The sequence below is a fragment of the Folsomia candida genome, unplaced genomic scaffold, assembly GCF_002217175.1.
Source record: "Folsomia candida strain VU population unplaced genomic scaffold, ASM221717v1 Fcan01_Sc024, whole genome shotgun sequence".
NCBI lineage: Eukaryota > Metazoa > Arthropoda > Collembola > Entomobryomorpha > Isotomidae > Folsomia > Folsomia candida.
In genome coordinates this window covers 2570706-2577693 of record NW_019091216.1, presented here as the reverse complement: position 1 = coordinate 2577693, position 6988 = coordinate 2570706, and positions in this window count along the sequence as shown.

The following is a 6988-nucleotide window of genomic DNA, read 5'->3' as shown; positions in this document are numbered from 1 at the left end:
TTGTGATTGTAAATGTACATGTATGGGAATGGAGAGTCTCGTGAGACAAAGGACAGGCGACCCTTCTACCATTGTCGGCATGGGCCTTTGCTTGCTTGTTTGGCAGACATTTTCCAAATGCAGTTCACATTGTATTTTGGTACGCAGTCGGAGGTCGTTGTACTTCTTCCTTTCGTTGGAAAATCGCCATAATATTGGCAGATCCACTCCCTATTTCTTTTATAAATAAATACTGCACATACATATGTGCAGTTCCTTGTGTATATTAGGAAGTCTGTTATGAACATAATAAACTGATAAAATTGTGATTGTAAATAAATTACTAAAATTATTCAATTGTAAAAGTGTAACTGAAATTGTGACCCTGATATTCCAACCATGAGAAATGTGGAGGTCAGGTGATCAATTATATTAATTAATTAAAAATGTAATTAAATGCCTTATTTTTCTAGTTTCTGTAAGTGATGAAAATTTTGCAAAATGTGTGTTGGCCCTAGTCGGCTACTAAGTTGCCTCACTAGAGCAAATGTCGTATCAAGGTCACGCCAAAATTCTTTAAAAAACATGCGATTAAATTTTAGGTCAATGGACATGTACATGAAAGAGCATGGAAGGGAAAAAGTGAGATTACACATTCTTCCGCATGGTTTTCCTTCGGGTTATTTACATCTTTGGATGGTGACGGATACTTAACATGAATAACAAGCAGCCTACACTAGGTACGTATCTCCTTCTGCTCTGTTGTTTCATTAAATAAGTAATTTGCAGTCAAATCCCCTAACCTTTTCAAAGTTAGATGGCTAACGAACGAGAGGAAATGATGCTGTCGCTAGGTTGGGAGACGGGATCGTGGGGGCTGGCGCTGGCGCTAGAGGCTGGAGATAGTGGTAATCATCATCTTCTTTTAATAAAAATGATTAATTATATATTTTATAAATCATATACTCATGATAACTTACTTATTACAGAAGAAAGAGGCTGAGGCGGAGGAACAACATCACCAGGGGGGGGGGGGTGTTCAAAGGTAGGCACTGTTTACCGAACTTATCATAATGTCATGTTTATCATGATGATTTTATATATATACTACTTAGGAAAAGGAGGATGGTTTGGTTCAGCCGATGTTGACGGAAGCTTCATGAAAGTGTTGTTGCTGTCTTCGTAGGTTGGCTCATGGTCGTAATGCGAGGCATTGTCCTGGTCGTTGGGGTTGCAGATGGCGTTAGCAGGTTTTGCAATGATGATAATTACCTACATATTATGGATCTAAGAATTTTGATATCGCTTTCTTGCTGGTTTCCAGTTTGGTCTTTGTGTCGGTTTTGCATTTGCGGAACTTTTATCAACGTGCAAAAATTGTTGCTGCTGTTGAGGAAGGGATTGCCTGATAATAATTTAAAATAAAAATTTAGCTGAGTGGAGAATTAGAAAATCTGATAATGTGATAATACAAATGTTTCAGATCTTTATTTCGGTTTTCCTTTATCTCCTCTTCTTAGACATTTTATGGTTAATGTCATTCTCACCATGAATTGGAGCGACTACAGGCAGCTGAAAATGATAGTATGTACCCATAATCTTGATCATATATATATAATTTAGCATAGTTATTCTCTGGTATCCTCTGATTATTATAATGCAATGTACAACCACTAAATATTTGTGAAATAAAACTAGATATTGATTTATATAATTTAGAAAATCAAAGTTGACACTATACATTTGTTCCTGGTTTGCAGCTGCCCAAGATGGCTTCTTCCATGGATATATCGATGCAGATGGGGACATGCTTACATAACGTCTTTCCATCATCAATCGCCGGGGCATTTGGGATCTGAAATGGATTTAAATAATTACTCAGTATAGATTACTATCGATAACAAGAATTCGAAATATTTCTCTAGCAAGAAGTTGGTATATTAATACCTTCTCGCGCTCTTTAGAAATATCTACGTCCATTCGACTTTGCCCTTCATTGTTACCATATGAAGTGTAGTTTCATCCTTAAGTACTTGCCGACACTTTCTTTCAAATTGATAACGGACTTAACGATTTTGTCTTCTTTTTGTTCTGTCCACCCTCTGAATTCGCTCTTGGTCCCTTGGAATTCAGGGGAAGCATATATGGTATTGGAATTAAAGATTACAGCTTGTGAATGGACAAATTATGCTAATGAGGCGTAGAATCTCGTAAGCATATGCATATTTACTGTACTTGGTCGTGGTTTAAGAGGGGGATTTCTCGCCTGTCTTTGTTGCATACTACTAAAAGAAGGGTAATATTAGTAAGGAATTAATTTTTTACCCACTGGTTATCCCCACCTCTTTTCGAAGGAGATTACACTTTGGTATTTTATCAAGAATACACTCTATCTTTTCCCCAAGATATTAAGACGTGTAAAATGAGTGGGTAATTTGCATTTTCTCTTCCCCACGTTTATTAGCAAGTATAAATTTTTTGTGCCCCACTTATTTTATTTCACACACTTGAAACCCCCTACCCCACCAAATATCAACTCAAAACCCCTGATGAATTACCGGCTGGGAGGAGACCTACCAATTTCAAATCGGGATGTTTCAAGCCAAATTGAAAGACAAGGATTACAAGCTGTGGTCTACGCAGACGTTCGAATACGACTTGTGATTCGTCAACGACAATACAGTGAAATCGAGAAATGGAGGTAATTAAGGATTTATTACACTTAAATTTATTGCATTTATTAATAAAAATAAAATACAATCCACTGATATTTGCTATAAATAAAGTGCACAAAAATATTTTAAATTAAAGAAGCTATAAATCTGTTGTTATTTATTTATTTTGGTTCCCCTAGTTTTCAAAATGCCTGTAGTCATCGGCTCGCCAAAGTGCCGAGATATGAATCCAGGGCGGACCTTTATGATAGTCGGCGTGCAAAGTAGACAATTTTATGTACGTAATTTTAATTTAACTTCTGACATCTGAAATATTTGATAAATAGATATCTTTATGTATTTTTAAGCAATGGTAAACCATAATAAGTACACACATACATATGTGTATCTATCAAATAATAATTTGAATTCATAGAGATAAATTATTATAATTTAATTATTTATGTATTAACCGTTAGCAAGTAACAAACATAATTAATAAATGTAATAACAATAATTTTGCAATATACTAAGTACATGAACAATCACATTATTAATTTAATTTAAGCTTAAAATAAGTAAATTATTTTCTCATAAACATAATTATAAAATTTTGGTATGGATAAAGTACACAGAAATGCACATAAACTACTTTTCCCCAAATTCAGAAAGACATGGTGTGGGGATTATGTAGATCATGTAATTCACCTACCGCATTGTAATCAAAGGCACGGATTATTTTTAAAAACCTATCAGTACAGCTTTGCGGAGCCCGACCCAGGGATTTTTATGCAACGACTGAAAAATTCAGTAGTTTGACATCGTATTACTAGTTTACAACTTCATTGAAACCGTCATGCCGAATTTCTGCTCAATTGGACGATTTTATGAAATCGGTATGGGTCACCCACTGGGGGCCTTCCAAATGAAAATGTTCGCAATTTTACTTCATATTCCTTCATTAAAAGTCATTAGCATTATATGTACCAAATTTCATCTAGATCCTATGACTTCGAAAAATCGGTGTGGGTCACCCCATAGGGTATCTCAAAGTGATTTTTTTTTCAATTTAAAGTTATATTCTATCACTTGCCGTCATTAGTGACCTGGGTCGGGCTAAAAAGATTTTCCTCAAGCAAGTTAAATTGAAACTGAAGAACAGGATGTATAGTTGGAGAAGATGTAAAGTAAGCTAATGTTCAACGACGGCTACTGCACATTTGTTTTTAGGCAAAATGACTACATTTGCGTTTGCGAATTGCCCGATGTCCCATCGGAACTGATCGGAGAGCATATTTCCCACCTTAATAAATTCTTTTTGTAAAAAAACACTCTTCGGTGAGGAAGTATCAGACGCGGACAAAAGAATAAAACAAGAAGTACTAATTAGGTCGGAGATTATTGAGATAATTTAAAATATACAATCTTTTTAGTATTCGCATAATATAAAGGTTGCCTCACCGTGGGCCCTTCGTCATGTAGCGAAATGAAAAAAATTGTCTGGTAGTGGGATCACATGAATGCTGCTAAAAGGTAAAACCCCCGATATGTCTCGCGTCTGTATAAAATCACCTACACTGCAAAAAATTTTCTTGTAGATTTTAACACCAACAATGTAAATATGCGGCTACGCCGACATCGTGTAGATTGTTGTCACCGCTGGTGAGAATGATTGTCCCCAACCGGTGACATTAGCTACGAAGTTGTGTCAATTTATCACTAAGTGGTGTAAATCTTATACCATCCAGTGACAATTTTGCATCATTTCGGTGTAGCCGCAAATCGACCCCGTGGTTTGCTAATATTTTTTGCAGTGTATATGTTCAGGTAAATTTAATATGGTAAAGTTGTGTTATACCTTAATCTAAAAAATCACTGTGTAATAGTTTCTAAAAATTAAGACATTATCGGTTTTACATGCCTAACATCAAAATTATTCCAATGTGTAAGCTGCTCTTAGTTCAACTGTAAATATTTTCTAAAACTTTTGAATAGGGAATTGTTAAGTAGAACACTCCGAGAAGCAGTGACTCGTATTGTAAAAGATGAAGGGCCCACGGTGAGGCAACCTTTATATTATGCGAATACTAAAAAGATTGTATATTTTAAATTATCTCAATAATCTCCGACCTAATTAGTACTTCTTGTTTTATTCTTTTGTCCGCGTCTGATACTTCCTCACCGAAGAGTGTTTTTTTACAAAAAGAATTTATTTTATAGTTTGTCGATGTTAATACCACTTTGAGATAATCTTAACGGTCTTTGTAATAATGTAAGGAGAACGACATTTTTACAAGACTTAACGACAAAGAAGGACCATTTACATGGACGAAGTGATAAAAATCTTTTTCCGTTTCACATAATAGTAAATATTTTAATTTTATCATATGGCACTGAATCCACTGAATTTTAATTTTTTTAATTAGAAAAAATTTTGTTTGAATTTAAAAAAATTGTAATTTAAATTAAATTTATGGCTGCGCTCATAAGAAATAATTATTTAATTATTTAATTTTACAAATGCATTAAAAAATTAATTTAAGTTTTCAAACAATTCATATAAAAATTATAAAATTTTCTAAAATATTTTATTTAAAAAAACTGAATGAATTCAGTGCCAAATGACAAAATTTAAATATTTAATATAGCTTGCAGTTAGGTAGTTTTTTCAAAACTGTTTTCCGGCGTAACGAAACTGATTTTGGAAAATATCCCACGTATAATGTGTAGCCAGCATGTTAATCAATAGGATAGTGGTAAGTTTATTAAAATTAAGATAAGCCTTCTTCGATGTATTTTAAGGTGCTTTAACTAAAGGTCTTCTAGTCTTTTTCCCCAAGGCAAAAAATTAAAATTCAAAGTAAAATAACTTTTTCAAAATTTGGCAAAATATGTAGTGTGTGGTTTGATAACATCTTCAACGAGTTGCTCCGTAATGGCGTTGGAAGTTTGACAAATACTTAATCGGAACCGACAAATAATTAAAAATGTGATTGTCAAGCATTCTCAGTTCACAAGAAGTGACTCAGGTTTGTCACGAAAAAGTAACATTCTTGTAATCATGACCTTATACATATTTACATCAACAATGGGGCAAGATGAGATTGTATGGGACAATGTGAGTTTTTTATGAGGCAATGTGAGATTTTTATGGGCCAATGTAAAGTTTTTCTGGGGTAGTCTGTGATTTTTTTATGAAGTAATATGGGACTGTTATATGTCTCATGTCAAGATTAGGGCATGAATGATTGACCTGAGAAGTATTAATTCAACATTAAGTTATTCACAAATTGAAGAAAATTATTTATTCATTATTTATTCACTCAAAGTTTGAGCAAAATTATTTATTCATTATTTATTGATTTATTTAAAAATGAATAAATATGTTTGTATCCTATAAATGAGTGTGAATACGTATGGTCATGAAAGGTCATGGAAGGTCATCCCCCTTAAATGCCTCACATTATCTTGAAAACCATTAAATTTCCTCGTACATGACACCCAATATGGAAATAAAGTGATTTATGACCTTTGACATGGCCTATAAGGTCACATGAAGGTCAAAGGTCAAAAATATCGACGGCATCGAATTTTTGGTGTAATTTACTACCAAAATGGTGTCCCGTCTGATAAAATAAATCCTGCAAAAATAATTTGTCAACAGTAGGTATCGAACCTGGGGTATTGCCGGTAGGAATCCGCCCCGATACCGATTAAGCCATACCGGCCAACCTTATTAAGGTATGATTTTTACCAGTGATTATTACTCCTACTACACCGATTCTACTTTTTAATTGTCCTCCAGGTCATTCAATTGACCTTTCACATAAAAGTGCATTATACCAAAAACATTGATAATTACCTGTAGAATCTAAAAAACAATTATGTGTAATAAGAAAGTTTAAATTTTACGCTGAAATCAGCGACACGATTTCTAGTTCTAATATAAGGAGTGAAAATTTTCAAAATCCAAAAAAGACCGCCTTGAGGAATGGAATTCTCTAATTATTTAGTGTTGAAATTTTTTGAACCGACGCATCGTTGTAAAGTTATCTTCGTGGGAGTTTTTGAGAGTTAGGTAGGAAAGCATACTGTTTGGCTTCGCCGGGCCCCAACTGAGCATATTCATGCTTTGGTTCAGTGAGGGGCCCCGCTTTCCGGCTTTCGCCTCACCTCAGAATAAAAACGTGACATATATGTAGGGCTGAACGCAAGTTTGTTCGTATACATAGTATACATATTTAGTTTGTAGCTGAAGTTTCAAACTCCTCATCATTCGAACAGGAATAAATATAGCTTTCTTATCAAAAATTGCTTTCTGAAATGTCTGGCAGGACGCAATGCGCAATTTACCG